At 37.9% G+C, this 23,062-nt stretch overlaps 1 pseudogene across 1 annotated transcript in view; it reads right to left on the bottom strand.

Annotated features, from left to right (window-relative positions):
• Window positions 1-244: 244 nt before the first annotated feature.
• LOC111329477 (uncharacterized) overlaps window positions 245-23,062 on the bottom strand; it is a 31,576-nt pseudogene continuing 8,758 nt past the window's right edge. Inside the window, exons 2-3 of the transcript XR_015995182.1 lie at window positions 15,237-15,816; window positions 245-928 (exon numbers count right to left, since the gene is read on the bottom strand). The product of XR_015995182.1 is annotated as an uncharacterized LOC111329477 (transcript). The remainder of the gene's footprint in view (window positions 929-15,236; window positions 15,817-23,062) is intronic.

Below are 23,062 nucleotides of genomic sequence, written 5' to 3' on the forward strand. Positions count from 1 at the left end.
ATCTGATTACCATTTCAGCTTTCTCGAGTAAGCTTCATTCAGATTTCTAAAACAAAGAGTACTGTAATTGACACAGGAGCAGGTAAAAATGATTGAGCATACTGCAAGTAGCCAAGTTCGCCAAGGTGTAAAGCTAATGTTTGAAAATGTAATTATAAGAAGTTAAACAGAACAGTTCAGGTACAGCTATTTAGATTGGGAACATCATCAAACTTTGTCTTTAAAACGGAATTCTCTGCTTAACTTAGGTTATTGTACGAACTGCTTTTTCCATGTGATCATCGTAATGCTTTTGCAGAGAGTCCTCAATACGAAATAACTTCTGACAAATCCAGAAGCTAAACTCTCTACCCAAATGTACTTTGCTATGAAGAGGGCTTTTAGCTCGGCCAAAGGAATTGTCATAAACCTTACACTTAAAAGGCTTTTCTCCAGTATGTACCCTGTTGTGACGGCTAAGATTTCCTGCTTGACTAAAGCGCTTATCACAAATCTTGCACTTAAAAGGCTTTTCTCCGGTATGTACCCTTTGATGATATCGAAGATATCCTGCTTCGCTAAAGCACTTATCACAGACCTTACACTTAAAAGGCTTTTCTCCAGTATGTACCCTGTTGTGACGGCGAAGATTTCCTGCTTCACTAAAGCGCTTGTCACAAATCTTGCACTTAAAAGGCTTTTCTCCCGTATGTACCCTGTTGTGACGACGAAGGGTGTCAACTCGGGCAAAGGACTTGTCACAAACCTTACACTTAAAAGGCTTTTCTCCAGTATGTACCCTGTTGTGACGGCGAAGAATTCCTGCTTGACTAAAGCGCTTGTCACAATCCATGCACTTTAAGGCTTCTCTCTCGTGTGTATCATGTGATGATTGCGAAGGATTCTTGCTTGGCTAAAGCCCTTGTTGCGAGCATTGCTTTTCATCGTCCTTTCATCCGAATGAACTTTGATAAGTTTGCGAAGTTTTTGTGCTATACCAAAACATTTGTCACGATGGAGGCATTGAATGTTTCGCTATAATCCTTTTTACTGTTCTTGTCTGTAACAGAATAACAATAAGAAGGTTTATTAGTAATGACATTTGATTCATAATGGTTTTAATTCTGAGCACTTTTGGAGTTGAACCATGGGAAGAGTCGTAAACTGATGGATGATATATTCCGAGGGGGCAAATATCTACAGAAGCTGTAGATAGTGGAGGGGAAATATAGATTGTAGATGCGATCAGGATAATCTTTTAACTCCACTTTAGGATATCTCTGTTATCCACTGGGAAATGACATTAAACAAAGTACATCTAAGCTGTCAAACAAGTTCAACACTCAAATCTTCCTCTTGCAATGAATGCAAGTGAAGATTTCTAAACTGTATTGCATATTCTGTCCATAGTTCAAATCAGAGTGAAATATTTTTTTCCCTTAAACGCATTCTTAGCCTGAGCACAAAAACCAAGAACCCATATCAGGATTATGATATCAGCTGTGGGCTCATACTTTCAGAATTATTTTTATCATTATTATTACTATCATTACAGATAATTATTAGTAACTTTACACCACAGAGTAATTCTTCTCTTTATTAAAAGCAACTAAATCAATAACATCAGTATCACAAAAACTGATCTCTATGTGCACCTTGAACCTTGGAGACTAACATAATTGTGTTGAGTACAAAACAAAATTAAAATGCAAAATAGAAGACTCCAAACATGATTTTGTTATGAACTTTTCCTATTGCAAAAGCGGGAGTGTAAAGAGTCAATGAGAACATTGTTAACACTTTCACTCCCAAGATGAAAAATTATTAGTAACTCTCCATTAATGTATGAAAGCTATCCTCGTAGTAATAAACCTTAATTATGTACTAGTGAAAATAAGGCCTGAAAAAAAAACTCAGGCCCAAACGGGATTTGAACCTATGACCTCTGCGATGTCAGTGCAGTCTTCTACCAACTGAGCTAACAAGCCAACTGGGAGCTGGTCCTTATGTTGGTTTGTATCAGGTTAAGCCCGTTGGAGTGATATAAATCAATGAATTTTGAATACATGAAAATTATGTATGTGTACTGCTGTTTCATGAAATGTATGAAAGGAATCCTCACAATAATAAACCCTACTGTTGTAGTAGTTTAGTAGTGTAATGTAGAACTAATATTACCAACCAACATAATGACCAGCTCCCAGTTGGCATATTTTCACTGCTTAAGTTATCTTGATCTAACACCAAATTCTCATAACTGATTTACCAGGAAATGTTTAGCAGCCAGGGAGGAGAGTTAACAATCAGAAGTTAATCCCTTAGCACTTTATCTCAAGAACATTTGACAGAGGAAATGTGCGAGGTCCAGGCAAGTTAAATAATCTTTTAAATAACCCGGTTAAACAAATAAACTTCAGATAAATAAAGTGTATTTCAGTTGAAACGGTGTGACTTGAATAACCTGGTGTAGGCATTGACTTCTTTCTGATCGCATTCTGGAACATTCGTTTTAAGAGAGAAAAACGTGTAGAAATAAATATGCGCTAACTGAGCGCTGAGTATTCGATACATTACTACACGATCACGATGCTGTACGTGCTAATGCGAAATGTTAAACATAGTCCAAACGATTATTCTAAATCGCGCCGTTTTTAAAATTCGCATTGTTGATGCTATTAACAAACAAAAAAGAAACCAAAAGCATGTAATACCACACATTAACTCTCGAAATTTAATTTAATAAACTCTCTACAAAACCTATTTATATGACGATCAAGATTCTCCACGAGCTCTCGACATTTGAGGGTTCGAACAATTATTATTCGAACCCTAAGTTACATTTTCTTTTTAGTCGTTTACATTAACAACTCAATCGGTTGGTCTTTTCTTTTGTTTTTTGGACAAATATTTCTGAATAAATAGAAGCTGAATTTCAGACAGCAGAAGAAAGCAAGTTTCTTTTGAACGTTTTAACGTTGCGTCTTGAGATAACATTACATTTGAGCAGATAGAAAATTTGTGAACAGGTAGTTAAACAGAAAACCAAGGTGCTTTAAATAAAAAGCGACTCGTAGACTAACACAAAAGCAGGCGAACATCGATCCGAATACAATTGACCAGCCTGGCTCTAACATCGTCAGACGAACAATTAAACGTTCCGGTAACAAATCCATTTCCTTTCGTGACCGTGCAAAGCATCTATTGCTCCCACTGTGTTTTGCAATTTCTCAAGGAAATATGTTTCACTGCCAGTTTTCTTTTCGTATCAAACTTTGCCTGTTGTTACGAGTTAATTTTATTTTTTAAGGACAATGGCACTATAGTTGTGATCCTCATTGAATGGCTTAAATTGCGTTCGGCAAGTGGTGTGGAGTTCTGGCGAGGATTTTTCGGGGGATAAACTTTTGCCTTTAGGAGATTTAGCTCAAGAGATATTAAAGACATAAATTGGGTCGCACTGACTTCAAAGGTTCAGTTGTAACGACCACTTGCTTCTTCGTCTACTCTGACTTTTCATGTTATGATTTTGAAACATTGAGAAAATTCCAGTTTAGCGCTTGCCTAGTAGCATTAATGTGTTAGCTGGCTTTGATGACTCTCGGCAAAAATCTTTCTAAAACTAACATACAACAGAACACGAAAGCAAACTAGTGCGCAGAACAAAGCAAAGTGAGATTTTATCACACTTTCTGTGTCATCAAGACTACGTACCGCGATGAAGACGAAACAATGCTGCTTGGTAATTACCTAACTGTAAGAATTTTAATTGGCTTGATTCCTTCTGTTGCAGTAAGGTTCGATTATGTTCCTAAATAAAGGCTCTAAACTGCGAGCTTCTTATAGAGTGTTTCCGTCCAACTCCTGCGTGATTATGGGGCTGTATTCTGTAGTTTAGCCAAAACTAGAATAATTGGTAGTTGTTAGCAAAATGTACCTTACGTGATACCTCAACTATTCTGTATTCACAAACGAAATAGGAACCAGTTTCTATTAAAGAAGCCGTTGGCAGGCGGAGCATGTTAAGTTAAGAGACGAAAACTACTCCCATAAATCACACTTTCCACCTCATTTTCTGTCCCTCAAGCCTTGAAAGGACAAGCTACTCGAAATGAAGCGCGAACCATCGAGTTTGGATTCGAGTTTGAGTTAGATTTCAAATTACCAATCAAGTTGAACTTCTGTTGAAGGAAAAATATTTTTTGGCCAACTGGGAACTGAATAAGTAATCATAATTATTACTTCTCACTGTCGATTAGATTAAGGAGGGTGTCATGATACTTCAGACCTTAAACAATCAAAACTCAGATCTAGAAAATCTGAGACACCTAACTCCTTCTTTGCGCGATTACAAATTTACTCTGCTCAACGATTTAAAACGTGCAAGATAGCACGGTTATGAATGACATCTTTTCAATGATATTTTTAGTAGAAAGAAAAAAGCAGATCACAATACATAATTGGCTCTTGTTCGCGAAATGAAATGAAACACTATGTCTGGTGAAATTTGTTTACTAAATGTCTATCATTGAATGTGCAACACAGTTCACAACACAGTGACCGGATGCGCGCGTTACCTTTGTAATAATTTCAATAATTTATTCATAACCATATCATGTCACAAAGATTGGATACTTCTAAAATGTATGGCTGACAAAAAACTGCACTAATAAATTGGTTGAGGACCGTAGATGACGAAGGTGGAGATGGCCTAATGGTGACCACAATACAAAATATCCAAAAACAAAAACTGAAACGTACTTTGTAAGACATTAATTTTCTGAGATAAAAATGGATTAAACTTTATTTGAGATATCATTCTCAGTTATAATTGAGTAGCTCCTGTTTAAATGGTCGTTCCATACGGATGGAAGACAGTACAAACAGGTCGTTGGCAAAGGTTTACCACGAATGACTAACAGTGGTTACCGCTTAATCATGGAGGTGAAAATTACAGCAACTAACGGGAACAAAACTTTCGGGGTTTTCACATCCTACCTCTTACTACAGGTTCCACCGTATCTATAAACGTTACCACAACTCGAAGTGTAACTCGAAATCCTACTCAAACTCGAACCCAAACTAGAATATAAACTCGAGCACACCTCACGCTTACAATTCAAATGCCAGAGGGGGTGTTAGCGCAAATGTTACCATTAGTTCTGAAATCGTAACAGTAGTAGCAGAAGAAGCAGTAATGATGTAAGATAAGGCTCTCTCTCTTTTAAGCAGATTCATACCAAGCAGAAAACTACCGAATCTCAAACTGATCAATATGTTTAGCAAGCTGGTAAAGCGATGGTCGAAAAATAATTATTTTTTTAGAGAGCATGATTCTCGTTTTCTCTAAATTGATACAGCAAAGAGGCACTTGTTTGTTGTTGGCCTGTTTCTTCTCAAACTGAAGGAAAGAGCATTAGTTCACTTGTAAATTGCATGTGCTTTCGACAGAAGTCTATGAGGTCTATAAATAGTTACCTCGTAAAAAAAATGGGACAGGAAAACCCAAAAGTGAGTTAATGTGCAGGGTATTTGGCAATTTGTTGAGCGAAAAACAAATTAAACTAAAACCAACGTAGCGGTGTGATTTAAACGGGGGACAAGAGTGTACATATCCATACGTTCGACTTTCTTGTTGGAAAAGAACTTTTGGAAGAGCTGAAAACTACAATAAAATAACGACTGGAAAAATTACCTAGTACAGACTTAGCATTGGACATACCTTTTGAATCAGATATTGAAGTAAAGGCCAAGGGCACGCCAAGATATTCTCTCAAAAATCCGCGAAAGAGCAGTTTACGATGGAACCAATGTTAACAGACGTGTGATATGGTCAGTTCTGATCACAACAGAAACCTTGATACATATAAAGGCGTGGCTACAAATCTGTGCTTCCGGTGTCGGTAAGTTCTATTGTTTTAGCCACAATGCACTTCTTTTCAAACAAGTTTCTGCAGACGCCGTTAATTTTCGGTTCATCTCCTTGACAAAAATTCTTTACATTATTTACTCTATACATCATGTTGACGCTTCTTGTTTGGTCGGAGTTTTCGAAAAATCACCATTCTTCTTCTTTTCATCATGGGCGTATTTTACGCGCGTTTCGCACAGCCCTGCTCCACGTGCAGTCATGTCAACTAAAAGAAAAACCGTGAATGAGGGTCTATTTTTCGGTTGTTGGTTAAAATTCAGTCACTTTGTCGGTTGTCGGTTAAAATTTTCGATCTTTGACGGTAGTCGGTAGTATTCTTCGCCCTTTGTCGCTAGTCGGTTAACCCCATTCACATCCTCCTTTATGTCACCTATTTCAATCATAATCCAAACTTTCGTCGTCCTCTCTCGCTTCCTCACTGGTTGCCTTTCTTTTCGGAAGCGTTTATCAACTTCTGCTTGTATGTGTACCACCTGCATCCGGCGCCTTAAGCACCACGATAGGTTGACCGGCCCAGTTTGCAACTTCTTGGAGTGTGCAATAAAATATGAAATAGGGCCTGTTTTAGGTACCCTCGTTAGCAGATCTTAGCAGGCTCAGGTGACGCTAAGCGTTATCTCTAAATCTATTCCTTAACCCACAGAGAAAAAAAGCTGCAAAAGTTGATTGCTCATTCAATGGTTGATTGTTTCTCGCCGATCATTCTTCAATCAGCGACGAGCATGCTTAGCAGTTTTCGCATTGATATTAAAGCTGCGACTCCTACAACTGTATTACGCGTTCTTCAGAATGTAAATATAGTTTATGGACGTGCACTTCCATTCCTGCTTATTAGAGTTGCCGTGTCCTGTTATCTTATTGTGATGATAGCCAACTTTGAGGTTTACCGAGGTGTTTGTCGACACTAGCGACAAATCCAAGACAACGCAAAACTGCATGATTTTCAGTTCGTAGATCGGCGATAAACGTAACGAAATACAAGAAATCTGTGACGATTATGGTCTACATTTTGTTGACTTTTTGTGTATGTTTCGTTCCATATCTTATAGCGACTGCGATACATTTTGGGTTCGGCCACAGGTCCTCCGAAACATATTCTGCCTTTAGAGTGACGGTAGTGTTTCTTTTTTTGTCAGTTGCTCAATCAAACCATGGAGAATTAATGATATTCGAAAGAGTGAAAGACAATATTTTTGAAGAGGTTTAGCTGTTGCTGACAACATCTAAAGAGAAGGGAATCGAAACTCAGGGCTTCGCAAGTAACATTCAACCCGAGGGAAACGGGCAGGTTTGCTCTAAAATGAAATGTCGCATTAGAAGTTGCGTTGAAAATATTTCATTTGCTTGAACAGAAAGACACTGCTACCAAAATTGAAAAGAAAAGGAAAATGAGACGACGTTTGACTATAATAATAAAATATGCCTGCTATAGCGAGCTGTTTTTGAAATGATTGAATAGTTTTAAGTCAGACATTACTGTTGCATTGTTCATCACAACTTGCACAGCACTATGTAATATTTCTCAAATTTAAAAAGGCTCCAAGTTGGTTATACTAACTTCATTGTTTCGCCTTCCAAGTTATCGCTTTCTATTATATTGTTTTGTTTGTGATCATGAAATCTCAACAGACCCCATACGAGCAAAAGTTATTGGATGTGTGACAATTAATAGCTTGCCATCTTAGACTGTGGCTGTTAATGTTTAGCCGAAATTTTTTCTCTGGAAGAAAAAGTGATTAAACAGAGCATCAGGGGAAGTTTTACTAACTTATCATATATTTTTACAGTTTATATTTGTTACTCAAATGCAGCCCAAGTTTTGAAGTTGCGCATCATATCACTTGATCATTATCACCTGTTTCAGTGGCGTTGTGAGGTGATTCAACTGCATGGGAACTGCTCAGTGTCTGCATTCAGTTCAACCAAAGATAACTTTGGGGGCAGTCAGTTTTATTTAAACTATAAACCCTAAGTGAGAAATAAGAGCAGCTGCCTCCGGCCGAGAAAGTTACCTTCTCGTGCAAAGATGTAAAATTTTATGACGTTAAAGCCTCGTTTGTGACAAAAATATTTCAAAAGAAGAAAAAAGGATGGCTGGATCTCTGTCAACCAATATTGGAATTTTTTGTCAAATTTGAAAAGAATTTAAGTCAATGTTTCCTTCTTTAATTTGAACTTGTTGAGCGAACTTGAGCGCGAAAAGTTCTGGTTCGCAAATTATTACTCTGCAGGACCCGAGCAAAGTTTCTCTGTTGTCGTTAGCAGAATAAAATGCGTAACAGTCGCAAACGCATAAGCCACAAGACACGACAGAACAGTATATTTTGTTGATACTTTCAAAATAATACATCTTAGAACGAAAACACTTTTACAGTAAACTATATTTTACGCCTAACGGTTAAAGTTTGTCAAATTCGACGTCCAACGGGTACAATTTATCAATTTTTACGCCTATCAGTTAATTTTTTGCGGCCGTTTACTGCTATCGGTCAACCCCATTGAGACCCTCCCGAAAGCTACAGCTTAGAACTTAAAACTGACTTGGCTACTTTTTGGGACGTTAAGTTGAGAATAGCGGAGAAAGCTAGTCTACGCGGGTAGCGTATAATATTCATCCGCTATAGAAAAAATCGCACTACCCCGCACTCGCACAGATCCGATGCAAGATTAAAACAAAACTGGACTTGGTCGCCCCCGTTTTCCCGCGCTTTGCCGCGCTTTTGGGAACTGGCTTGTTTGTTTGTTTTTTTTTTTTGAGCTCTCATTGGCTCTTAAAGTATTTACCTTCCTTCTGATTGGTCGTTGTCATGATTTGGTTTCGGTTTTACGTCACTCAATCGGAAAACACTCTAAAAACTGAGTAAATATATGAACTACAGGAGTATTCAAAGAAGAAAGTAAGCTTACCAATCATTATTAACTTTAAATTACTAGTTCTTAGATATCGTCTTTAAGTTGAATTTCTCAACGTGCAATACGGATGTCTTCTCTTCTTGCTCCTTGTTGGAAACGATCGGACCAAAATGACAAGAAGATTTTTTCAACCTCATATCTGCCGCGAGATGTAGGGAGAAGCACGAACAACAATTCTGAAAATATCTCAATTCATTAAAGATAATAATGAAAAAAAAAAACTATACAAAACTTTCCACATTTACAAGTGTTTGGATACAACTTTCTCATTAAACAGGTATGTTTTCATTGCAAATTCGTCTGCCGTTGTTTAACGTTCAAGACAATCCAATCTGCTCGGAGAAGTCTAATTGAGTTTTATTCTACCTATAGAAGGTTATCGATTTAACGGCGCATAGTCGTGCCCGTTTATCTCTATCATGGATTTGTTTCGTGTGTTGCGTTTCGCGTTGTACTGACGAGTTTCGGCGATTATCTTTCCTTATACAAACGGTTTAAATTCAGCACAATAGCTGTCTTACTTCATTTCGAATATCATTCATTCTCCATAAATAAAGAGCTGAGTTGATAGCAGAGGACAAAAATAGAAACACTACCGTTACTTTAAAGGCTGAAAATGTTTCTGAGGTCCTGTGCCCGAAACCAAAATATATTGCAGTCAATAGAACATATGGAACGAAACATACAGAAAAGGTCAACAAAACATATACCAACGTCATTACAGATTTCTTGTATTTCGCTACGTTTATCGCCGATCTACCAAAATTGTGCATTGTTGTGTTGTTTTGGATTTGTCTCTGGTGTCGACAAATACTTCGATAAACCTTAAAGTTGGCTTTTGTCATAGCAAGATAACAGGAAAGCATATTTGCAACGAGCACGAATCGTGCTGAGCGTCCATAATCCATATTTACATTCTCTAGAATACGAAGGACAACTGTGGGAGTCGCAGCTAGCATCAATGCTATGATTGTGAAACATGCGCGGCGCTGTGTGAAGAACGATCGGCGAGAAATAACTAGCCATCGTTCAATGGAAATTGCTGTTAGGATTAAAACAGTGGCAGCAATAAAATACATCCCGCTACCCTCGCCAATTGTACGTAAAGCTGTAAGGAGTCTTGGAGAGTCATACTCTGCTGTTGAATTCCCTGAACACATCAAAAACGACACAAAATAGAAAGGCTGGGCTATGATTCCCGTACACAAATCAGTGAAAGCCAAACCACTCAGCAGTATATGAAATGGTGTCCTTCCAAAATTCTTCCTCCATACCGCCGCCAAAATCAATGCATTCCCCGCCACTGCTACAGGTTAGAGTAAAGCAATGGTGATAGAAGTCGAGAAGAAAATGATGCGTGGGAAAGCGTCATTCCTGTCTTTGCTGAAAATATGTGAGGTGCACTGCGTGAACAAGCTGCTTTGATACTCTGAAAGTATACTAGAGCTGTTAAACATGTTTTTGTGTGGTGAGTTTTTCGATCGATCTGTTTTCTTGCTAAACTTCGAGGAGATGAAAGATGTAAAATTATCTCACGACCTGAGCAGACTTTCTATAAATAAGAAGCTACCTCATGAGTAGCACTCTCACGGGAAAATACATCAATGGAATATAATTCGTAACATTTACTGATAGGAATTTAATACGTATGATGCACGATCCTCGCAGTAGATAGCGCTATTGATGCAATACGGAATATCAGACCTGAAAAAAATCAGGCCTGGCGGGACTCGAACCACTGACCTCTGCGATACTAGTGCAGCGCTCTACCAATTGAGCTAACAAGCCAACTGGGAGCAGGCCGTTAAGTTGATTCGTAATAAATTCGAGTCCCGTACAGGCCTGATTTTTTTCAGGTCTGACTTTCGCTATTGCATAGATAGCGCTATCTACTGCGAGGATCGTGCATCATACGTATCTAATACCGCAGTTTAAAATATATGAACTTCATATATTCATTCTATCTCAGGAATTTAAAGAGCAGTTTTATGAAATTTTTTTCAACTTCACAAATTCATATGTACTATCATTGACAGCAAACGCCAAAAGTAATTAAAACTGCATCTAAGTTTGTTTCTCTCATCACCCGTTCTCTTGAAATAATCAGAGGGTACAATTTTGACTGAATGATTATTTGTGTTTTGATTTCCGTCTAATAACTTTCTCTCTGGATTCCGAACGACTTGTGCAAATACAATTTTATTCTTCTTGACAAAAGAGCAAGATAAAATAACTTTGCATTTCTTTCACACAAATAACTAGGCCCTTGAATTCATTGCCAGTTCGGTTATTTCAAATTAATCATCGCAGATGATAGATTCACATAAAATGAACAACTTGAAAGATTTATCCTTTTTTGGATGTACCAGGACCAGATACTTAAAATGTAGTGCATGTAAATAATAATGACACTGGAAGTAACAAAAGACAAATTGATAAGCAAGAGTGAAGATTCCCACTGGAAAATAAAAACTCTAAATTAATTTTTTTTTTTTTTGAAAGGTTGTCAGTCGTGACACAATATTCACATTTATCAACTGCAAAACCTTATTAGTTTTATCGAAACAATGGCTGCAGCATTTGAAATTTGTAATAAAAAGGTTAAGAATGAGGATATGGGAATAATCCCGCTAATTAATAGATCTTTACTAATATTATGACAACGTTCGTGGACGCACTAACACTTCAAGGACAAAAATGGTTTCAAAAATAATTGTATCTTATAGGTGATTTGTACGTAGTCCATTTCTCACTTCAGTTCTCTATGTGGTAGATAAAATCCATCGCTAATAAAATTCATGCCTTGGAATATCAGACTCAAATCTTGTTTTCCTAACTGGCCGCCGTTATTAGCGCTGCAAGACTCGCGCTTCTTCGCCCGCGGAAAGATTTGAGAGTCAGATCTCTCAGATGAGTTGGGGAAAGGTTTGCCGGGGATCTGGCACTAATCAGCTTGCAGACTTACCGCATTCACTTGGAATTAAACCCAGGGATGTACACCAGATCATAGTAACTATGACCAGATGTACACTGGCTCATAGCGGTCCCTGAAAATAACCAGTGTGATCCGCTTTTCAAAAGTCTAGAAGAATATAAAAACGCTGACCGTGAAGTGTCAAGTAGATATGACTTACACGAATCGCAGTGAAAGCTTTGTGACATAGAAAATCTGTTTAGGAGTCTTGCAGTAACACATTCTTTGGTTTTGATCTTTTTTTCTCGTTGCCTTGTTTGCTTTTAATTAGTAAATAGCTTGTCTTTGAAAAAATGATATAAAATACAAAGATGATTAAATCCCGCATTTTCGAATCTCCACGAATGACACCTTTCTCTCCTCGTATACCTTAGCGGCATTTAATCCACGCGGGCTCCACGCGGGCTAATGGTAAGTCGAGAGCAGACTGGAAGCTAGGGTTAAGCCCCGTCTGCACGAGCAATTTTTATATGGCAATTTTTAAGTGGCAATTTTTATTTTCCCGTGTAGATGATGAAAAATGACCAATTTTTATATGACAACTGCGCTTGCTGAAAAGCTGGTGTGTTAGTTTTTATGTGGCAAATAAAAATTGCCACCTAAAAAAATTGTCCGTGTAGACGAGACGCCATATAAAATGTGACAAACGCGCCTAAAGCTGCAACACATCTGGCACGTCTTCTGACTTTCGCCATCTTGCTTTTTATCTTTCCATGAGCATCTCCGCTGTGTGAAATTATTACTAACGCAAATTAACAACAAATATTTGTCGAGCCCTCTACACGGGCAAATAAAAATTGCCACATACAGTTGCCACATAAAAATTGCTCGTGTAGACGGGGCTTTAAAGTGGCTCGTGCTAGTTTCCTCGCGCAGGGAACAGATAACTCTTGCTTCACGCGCGAGAGAAAACGTGCGAAAGAAGTGCGGGATCAAAAGACGAAAATTTAAAACAAAGATGGTGGCGCGAGGATTTTTTCTACTTTTGTGAGTTTACCTATGAGCGTGTATTTGATGTGTTGAGCGGCCACTGTGAATGCTGGAGATAGAAACTAAGATAAAGAAGACAATTTTCGGAGAAGTAAAGGTTGCTTCACTTCACATCTAAAAGAAATATTCAACCGATATGAAATCTTGCGACGGCGAAAAAAGAAGACCTCAAGTAAAGGATAATCTACCTGAAGTGGAAGAAGACTTTGAAACTTCAAAGAAAATAATATGATATAGCCAGAAGTCGTGTATAGGATTTTAAGATGAGCCTGGGAGGCTGTCTTTGACAGCTGTTTAATGATTTTCTTTAACATTAAACGTCTGTAAACATCAGATCGTAGGTGCTCGCGCTTACGCATGCGATAGAAATGTTGATCTTATAGAATCCGGATTTTTGAGATGCACTAGAACGCGCGTCGGAATTGCTATACTCACAAAAGCTATTGCATGAAAACAAGTCCGGTGAACCCTTCTTTTTATTGTTCCAATATGATTATAACGTCGAAAGGAATCATTAGAAAAAAAATAGAAAATTCTACGAAAGGAAATTTCCGATGTGTGAAAATTGCCTTTATTCTAGATTTTCTGAAATTCCGCTCTGTAGAATTTTTTAAAAATCTTTATGCATTTTCCTTGACAAGTGCCAAAAGCAATCACTGAAAAACATCACGGGGTCGCCGGGTTAGTTTTCGAATTATTTAAGCCACACGCAACGAATCGGCTAGTCCACTGCAGTCAACAAAATAATTCGTGTAGGGGTGGGGTTAGTGTTTTACCTTTTTATTCTGCGACGTCACTATGTAACGCATACGTGAGGTAATGACCAACTAGGCACTTTTAAATGCGCTCGTGCACGATGCAAAACGTGTCCTTTCATTCACAACACTGATAAGATATCGGGACCTAAACGATCCATTAAGATCACCGATCACTTCACGTGCACCTCCGCCAATGTAATCTATTGCATAGCTTGCACTTATTGCAAAAAGATATACATCGGCGAAACAGGCAGAAGACTAGGTGACCGATTCCGAGAACACCTTCGAGACGTGGAAAGGAATGACAAGGATACATAGAAACCAGTCGCTAGACATTTTAATTTATCTAATCATTCTAAGCAACATATGGCAATCTGCGGTCTTTCCTTATACTTAGATAGCACGAAAAGCCGTAAAAATCTTGAACAAAAGCTCATCTTTCAAACCGGCAGTCTAAATCCCACAGGGATCAACGAACGCTTTTCATTGCACTAATTTATTCTTGTTTTTCTCGTCGCCATGTTCCCACCAATAACGTAGCTCCATTCTCTGCCATTAAAAGCACACAACCCACAATTCCTCCATTCGCTCCGACGAACGGCTAACGCTCGAAACGTCAGCTTTTGTAATCGTTACGGCGGCCAATTTACCACTTCAACTTTGTTGATATATCCAAATTATTTCGTTATTCCCACCGACGCAGTCCCAAACAGTTTCTTTCGAAACTATCAGCCTTTATTCAGAGCGGGTAAAAGGTGTAAATTATTTTCCTTCGCGCGCAAATTATTTGGAATTTTGAAAAAAGATGTTAACGATAAACGGCTTGTGAATACCACTATTATCCTTAAATAGTGTGAAGCTTGTTTAAAAAGTTCGAAAATTAATGTGAAATCAAGCACAAGGAACAAATAAAGTTGTCGAAGGTTCAAACGTGTGCGACTAACCTTGCTTTCTAGTCGCTAACATGACACTTCTAACAGTTGGCTTTGAAATAGCTTTGTAGAGCGTGCGGTTGGGATAAAAACAAACAATAATATTGCCGATTTAATTCTTGCTTTCTCATTTTCATTCAGTTATGCGATTCAAGTAAAATTGATTACCTGACTCGTGAATTCCGCGTTAAATTGCACGCGAAAACCAGAGTTATTAGAGAAAACCGATATCGCACTCATCGCCGTGCGATATCGGTTTTCCCGTGCAATTTAACGCGGAATTCACGAGTCAGGTAATCAATTTTCCTATAAAACCCTTATGTTTTTTAGACATTTCAAAGTAGCACTTTTAAGCAAGGTTTTAATTGTAGATGCTTTAATTCAAAAAGTAGAAAAAAAAAAAAAAAAACCAAAAATTACAACGCATTCATTTGATTACAATTTCCACTTTCTCGAGTAAGCTTCATTCAGACTTGTAAAACAAAGAGTGCTGTAATTGACACAGGAGCAGGTAAAAATGATTGAGCATACTGCAAGTAGCCAAGTTCGCCAAGGTGTAGAGCTAATGTTTGAAAACGTAATTTTAAGAGGTTAAACACAACAGTTCAGGTACAGCTATTTAGATTGGGAATTGTCTCTAAACCGGAATTCTCTGCTTAAGCTAGATGATTCTACGAACTGCTTTTTCCATGTGATCATCGTAATGCTTTTGCAGGGCGTCCTCAGTACGAAATAACTTCTGACAAATCCAGCAGCTAAACTTTTCACCCAAATGTACTTTGTTATAAAGAAGGCTCTCAGCTCGGCCAAACGACTGGTCATAAACCGTACACTTAAAAGGCTTTTCTCCAGTATGTACCATGTTGTGACGGCGAAGATCTTTCGCTTTGCTATAGCACTTGTCACAGACCTTGCACTTAAAAGGCTTTTCTCCTGTATGTACCCTGATGTGACGGCGAAGATTTCCCGCTAGGCCAAAGCACTTGTCACAGACCGTGCACTTAAAAGGCTTTTCTCCAGTATGTACCCTGTTGTGAAGGCAAAGAGTGTCAGGTCGGCCAAAGGACTTGTCACAAACCTTACACTTAAAAGGCTTTTCTCCAGTATGTACCCTGTTGTGACGGCGAAGATTTTGCGCTTGGCCGAAGCACTTGTCACAGACCTTACACTTAAAAGGCTTTTCTCCAGTATGTACCTTTTGATGATCTCCATGGTGTCCTGTTTGGCTTGTTGCGAACATTGCTTTTCATTGTCCTTCTGCGAAGTTTTTCTGCTATGTTAAAACATTTGTCTCGATGGAGGCATTAAATGTTTCGCCATAAGCCTTTTTACTCTTCTTGTCTGTAACAGAATGAAGGTTTATTAGTACTGACATTTGATTCATTGTGGTTTTAATTCTGAGCACTTTTGGAGTTGAGCCATGGGAAGAGTCATAAACGGATGGATGAGATATTCCGGGGGGGGGGGGGGGCAAATATCTACAGAAGCTGTTGATGGTGGAGGGGAAATCTAGATTGTAGATGTGATCAGGATAATTTTTTAACTCCACTGCAGGATCTCTCTTATCCACAGGGAAATGCAACATTAAACAAAGTACATCTAAGCTGTCAAACAAGTTCAACATTCAAATCCTCCTCTTGCAATGAATGCAAGTGAAGATTTCTAAACTGTATTGCATATTCTGTCCATGGAGAGTGAAAGCTTTTTTTTCCTAAAACGCATTCTTAGCCTGAGCACAAAAACCAAGAACCCATATCAAGATTATGATATCAACTGTTACCTTACACTTGCAGAATTATGATTATTACAGGTAATTATTAGAAATTTTAGACCACAGAGTATTTTTTCTCTTTATTAAAGGCAACTAAATCAATTTCACCATCGTCATCATGATCACAAAAACTGATCTCTATGTGCACCTTGAAGCTTGGAGACAAACATAATTGTTTTGAGTACAAACTAAATTAAAATTAAGAATTGTTTCATGCTTCCGTGGAAAGCCTCTATTGCTCCCATCGTGTTTTGCAATTTCTCAAGAAAATATGTTTCACTACCAGTTTTTCTTTTGTATCAAACGTTGCCTGTTGTTACGTGATAAATTGTTTCTGATAGTTTCGAAAGAAACTGTTTGGGGCTGCGTCGGTGGGGGTAACGAAATAATTTGGATATATCAACAAAGTTGAAATGGTATTCTACCTAATCATTCTAAGCAACATATGGCAATCTGCGGTCTTTCCTTACACTTAGGTAGCACGAAAAGCCGTAAAAATCTTGAACAAAGCTCATCTTTCAAACCGGCAGTCTAAATCCCACAGGGATCAACGAACGCTTTTCATTCCATTAATTTATTTGTGTTTTTCTCGTTGCCATGTTCCCACCAATAACGTAGCTCCATTTTCTGCCTTTAAAAGCACACACAACCCACAATTCCTCTATTTGCTCCGACGAAGGGCTAACGCTCGAAACGTTAGCTTTTGTAATCGTTACGGTGGCCAATTTACCATTTCAACTTTGTTGATATATCCAAATTATTAACACTAACTTCAAAGGTTCAGTTGTAACGACCACTTTCTTCTTCGTCTACTCTGAGTATTTATTTTATGACTTTGAAACATTGAGAAAATTCCAGTTAGCGCTTGCCTAGTGGCACTAATGTGTTAGCTGACTTTGATGACTTTCGGCAAAAATATTTCTAAAACTGACGTACAACAGAACACGAAAGCAAACTAGTGCGCAGAACAAAAAAAGGTGAGATTTTATCACACTTTTGTGTCACAAAGACTACCGCGATGAAGATGAAACAAATACCTAACTGTACGAATTTTAATTGGCTTGATTCGTTCTGTTACAGTAAGGCTCGATAATGTTCCTAAATAAAGGCTCTAAACTGCGAGATTCTTATAAAGAGAGTGTTCGCGTTCAACTCCTGCGTGATTATGGCCCTGTATTCTGTAGTTTAGCCAAAACTAGAATAATTGGTATTGTTGGCAAAATGTACCTAACGTGATACCTCAACTATTCTGTATTCACAAACGAAATAGCAACCAGTTTCCATTAAAAAAGCCGTTGTTGGCAGGCGGAGCATGTTAAGTTAAGAGACGAAAACTACTCCCCTAAATCACACTTTCCACCTCATTTTCTGTCCCTAAAGCCTTGAAAGGGCAAGCTACTCGAAATGAAGCTCGAACCATCGATTTTGAATTCGACTTTGAGTTAGATTTCAAACTACAAATCAAGTTGGTTCTGTCCTCGTGTACCGGTTCACGAGAGCCGATACAAAAGACCGAACAATACACAACAGCTAATCAATGACTCCTAAACAAAGAAAGAACAATAGTAATTCCCTTGTGAACCGGTACGCAAGGACAGAACCATCAAGTTGAACTTCTGTCGAAGGAAAAAAAATTTTGGCCCACTGGGAACTGAATAAGTAACAATAATTATTACTTCTCACTGTGGATTAGAATAAGGAGGGTGTCGAGATACTTCAGACCTTGAAAAATCAAAACTCAGACCCAGAAAATCTAAGACAACTAATTCCTTCTTTGCGCGATTCCAAATTTACTCTGCTCAAAGATATAAAACGTGCGAGATAGCACGGTTATGAATTACATCTTTTCAATGATATTTTTTGTAGATAGAAAAGAAGAGATCACAATACATAATTGGCTCTTGTTCGCGAAATAAAATGAAACACTATCATTCTTGTGAAATTTTTCTACTAAATGTCTATCATATTGAATGTGCAATACAGCTCACAACACAGTGACCGGATGCGCGCGTTACCTTAGGAATAATTTCAATAATTTATTCATAACCATATCATGTCATAAAGATTGGATACTTCTAAAATGTATGGCTGACAAAAAACTGCACTAGGTTGGGGACCATGACGGCCATGGTTGAGGACCGTAGATTACGAAGGTCGAGATGGCCTAACGGTGACCACAATACAAAATATCCAAAAACAAACACTGAAACGTACTTTGTAAGACATTAATTTTCTGAGATAAAAATGGATTAAACTTTACTTGAAAGATCATTCTCAGATATAATTGAGTAGCTCCTGTTTAAATGGTCGTTCCCTACGGATGGAAGACAGTACAAGCAGGTCGTTGGCAAAGGTTTACCACGAATGACTAACAGTGGTTACCGCTTAATCATGGAGGTGAAAATTACAGCAACTAACGGGAACAAAACTTTCAGGGTTGTTACATCCTACCTCTTACTACAGGTTCGACCGTGACTAAAAACGTTACCCCAACTCCAAGTGTAACTCGAAGTCCGACTCGAACTCGAACCCAAACTAGAATAGAAACTCTAGCATACCTCACGCCCGCATTTTAAATGCCAGAGGGGGTGTTGGTAATGATGTCAAATGCCAGAGGGGGTGTTAGTAATGATGTCAAATGCCAGAGGGGGTGTTGGTAATGATGTCAAATGCCAGAGGGGGTGTTAGTAATGATGTCAAATGCCAGAGGGGGTGTTAGTAATGATGTAAAATAAAGCTCACTCTTTTTTAAGCAGATACATGCCAAACAGAAAGCTACCGAATCTCAAACTGATCAATGTGTTTAACAAGCTGGTAAAGCGATGATCGGAAAATAATTATTTTTTAGAGCGCATGACTCTGGTTTTGTCCAAATTAATACAGCAAAGAGGCACTTCCTTGTTGTTGGCCTGTTTCGTCTCAAACTGAAGGAAAGCGCATTAGCTCACTTGTAAATGGCATGTGCTTTTCGACATATCGGGTACCACATATCGTGTACCACATTCAAGGGAGGCCTAGTACTGTCAGCAAACAATTCATAACATGGCGGATTATCACCCAAAGGCAATACTTTAGTTTTAGATTCGTTTATATTTATAAGTAATTACGCTTGAACCATGACTGCAGCACATCGAATTTTCTCTGAGATCTTAACTCTAATGCATATTGAGTAGGGTGTGACAAATACAGTGACGTATCATCAGCATAAAGCCTTAGTTTAGCATCTGTGACAAAATAAGTGAGATCATTAATGAATAGGTTGAATAGTAGAGGTCCCAATATTGATCCTTGAGGAACACCATGTTGGATTGTTTTCCAATCTGAGTAGTTATTACCAATATTAACTCGTTGCAACCTAACATGCAGATGAGAACGAATAAGGTTCACTGCGCTTTCGGTAAAGCCATAGGCTTTCAACTTGGAAATAAGTAGGCTGTGAGAGATTGAGTCAAAGGCCTTTGATAAGTCCACTGCAATGGCAATACAATGATCCTTATTATCCAGAGAAGTTCTGAAATCATCAGTCATGTTAAGGAGAGCAGTCGCACATGAGTGACCCTTCAAAAAGCCTGATAGACTATTACTTAGTATCCACTTTGCAAATTCATACATTTGGTCATGCAAAACTCTTTCAACGATTTTAGAGAAGCATGTTAACACAGACACTGGACGATAGTTTGCCTTATCGGTAGGACTATCCTTCTTGTAAAGGGGACTCACATTGCTGCGTTTCCACAAACTTGGCCAAGCGTGGATGGTTATGCAGTGATTTATAAGGTTGGTAAGTGGTACTGCCAATGCCTCAGAGGAAACAGTAATAACCCTTGGTGATATTTTATCCGGACCAGTGGCCTTTTTAGGATTCAGAGAATCTATCAGTTTCTTTAAAAAAAAATTTATGTTTTTGGAAAAAGTTCTTTTGATTTTCCGGCGAATATTAGTTCCTGTCTGGATGTGAATGTGAGCTGCTATTCAGCGACTAGCGAGTTGTCAGTTTGTAAAGCTTGCTACCGACAATTGATCAAGTTCAAAAAGGCCTCTGTTCATCTTGAAGAGCTCAAAGATAAATTGAAGGGAATCTTCAAGGATCGAGAACCTCCCAGAAAGAAGCGCTTACTAAGCGTTGAGAGCGACGGTGGAGAAATCCAAGCCTCGTGCCGTGGGAAATACTCGAAATGTTTACAATTCGATCCGATCAATACGACTTGTACCTCTAATGCTACAGCCAATTCTAATATTTCTACCACGATCAGCCGACAGGGACGTTATACTCGGGCAAGATTTCCTGCTAATTCTATTGCTGTATTAATTTAGATGCCCCAAAATTATATCATTGGATAAACAAACACAAGAAAAACATGCTCAGGGGTATCAGAGCTAGATAAACAGAGTAAACAAAACACTTTTTTGTTGTTGCCTCGTGGGAAAGTGAATTCTGTAGTCCATAGCTTTGAGAATTCACACTGTCTATTCAGTATGCCACTGCAGTGTTGAGTAGTCTATAAATAATCTGGAACAACACAAATGTACAATATATGAGGGCCTAGTGACAAGTATGTGCCAATGATGACAAACTGTTACAGCCAAAAAATGTCAAAACAGGACCCTGAAAAAGTCTGTTAGCCCAGATTTTAACCCAAGAAGTACCCAGGTGCTGCAACTACTGATATAAATGAAATTGATATAAATGTCTTCATACGAATCTGATCTATTCAAAAGTCTGAAAGATTTGCAATCTCACTGAATAGTGACTAATAGCAGTCTAAAATTTTTGCTCAATATGCAAGCAGAATACAATTTGATACTGGCAGCAGCACCAATGAAGAGATTCAATTTTCAAAGAATCAATTGATCAATATAACCCATGGAATCTTTCATAGCATTCTTAATCAAATTCAGACCATTATCATAAATTATTTTTCTCTCTTACATGTACACGTATACAGTAATTTCTTCACAAGTGAAATGTAACTAATCTCAAACAGATGTTCCATCTTTTGTGACTTCACATAACAATACTTTCAATTGCTATGATAGAGTATGAGTAGCACACAATTAATTTTATGTCACTTATCAGACAAAGAAATTGACCAGTAATCTGATTTAAAAAATATGATGAATTTATTAGATCACTCATCTTCTTACCACAATGTAGTTGGAGGGCCAAAAAAGCTGTACTGTTCTCCCCAACCCCCTCCCCCACAGTGTTTTCCACCACTCTGTGTTTTGTTTTTGTTATTGCCAAACTTTTTTGCCCTGCCCTTTGCAGGCCCTCTTTCTTTAAGTCCTTAATCTCCCTCTGCCCAGTACATAATACAGTTAAGTCAAACACGTTAATGTCACTTATTAGTAATCAGTGATCCAATGCCATATTCTCAACATTTGCCAATACTACTGGTGGCATTACATCATTTCATATTTCTAACTCCACTGTAGGATCTCTGTTATCCACAGAGAGATGCAACATTAAAGAAAGTACATCTAAGCTGTCAAACAAGTTCAACATTCAAATCTTCCTCTAGCAATGAATGCAAGTTAAGACTATTTCTAAACCGTATTGCAATGAATGCAAGTGAAGACTATTTCTAAACCGTATTGCATATTCTGTCCATGGGTTCACATCAGAGTGAAAGTTTTTTTTCCTGAAAATCATGCATTCTTGGCCTGAGCACAAAAACCAAGAGCCCATTTCAAGATTATGATATCAACTGTTGGCTCGCACTTGCAGAATTATTTTCATCATTATTACTATTATTACAGATAATTATTAGATATGTTATAACCCAGAGTAATTTTTGTCTAAAAGCAACTAAATCAATATCATCATCATCAGTACAACAAAAATTGATCTCTATGTGCACCTTGAACCTTGGAGACAAACATAATTGAGTTGAGTACAAAACAAAATTACAATGTAAAATATCTCATAATTGAAGACCCCAAACAAGATTTTGTTATGAAATTTTCCTATTGCAAATGCTGGAGTGTGAAGAGTCACTGAGAGCATTGGTAATCCTTTCACTCCCAAGATGTAATTAGTAATTCTCTTCATTAAATGTACGAAAGTGATCCTCGCAGTAATAAACCCTACTTATGTACTAGTGAAAATAAGGCCTGAGAAAAATTCAAGCCCATATGGGATTTGAACTTATGACTTCTGTGATCAGTGCAGTCCTCTATCAACTGAGCTAACAAGCCAACTGGGAGATGGTCATTATGTTGGTTTGTATTAAACCTGTTGAAGTGATATCAATCAATGAATTTTGAATACATGAAAGTCATATAAGTGTACTGCAGTTTCATGAAATGTTTGAAAGCAATCCTCACAGTGATAAACCCTACTTGTGTAGTGTTTAGTACTGTAATAGAAAAGTAACATTACTAACCAACATAATGACCAGACCCCAGTTGGCTTATTTTCACTACTTAAGGTAATTCCCTTTGAAATTGTTCTACTATCAAACTTTTTTTGAAACTTGGTATAATTAACATTCATGATATAAACATTAAAAAAATGCAATAAAAGAATGGTGTAACAGTACTTGTTTAAGTGTCAGCAGGCTCTTAAAAAGGGGTATTTTTACTGGTTGTGCATTAAAAATTAAAATCACCTTCATACACAATTTAGCCTTGGTAACTTGAAAGACACAAAATTTTATTTTTAAAGTAAAGCGTCTTTTATCAAAATAAGCAGTATTGCTTAATTTTAGCTGTTTTTGATTGCCTGGCTGTGGGGATTTTGCACTTTTTCGGACAGTTTCGCGGTTAGCTTGAAGTCCTTGCCTTGGCCAAAATACACCAAGTACGGAACTATTT

This window comes from Stylophora pistillata, chromosome 14, assembly GCF_964205215.1.
Source record: "Stylophora pistillata chromosome 14, jaStyPist1.2, whole genome shotgun sequence".
Classification (NCBI taxonomy): Eukaryota; Metazoa; Cnidaria; class Anthozoa; order Scleractinia; family Pocilloporidae; genus Stylophora; species Stylophora pistillata.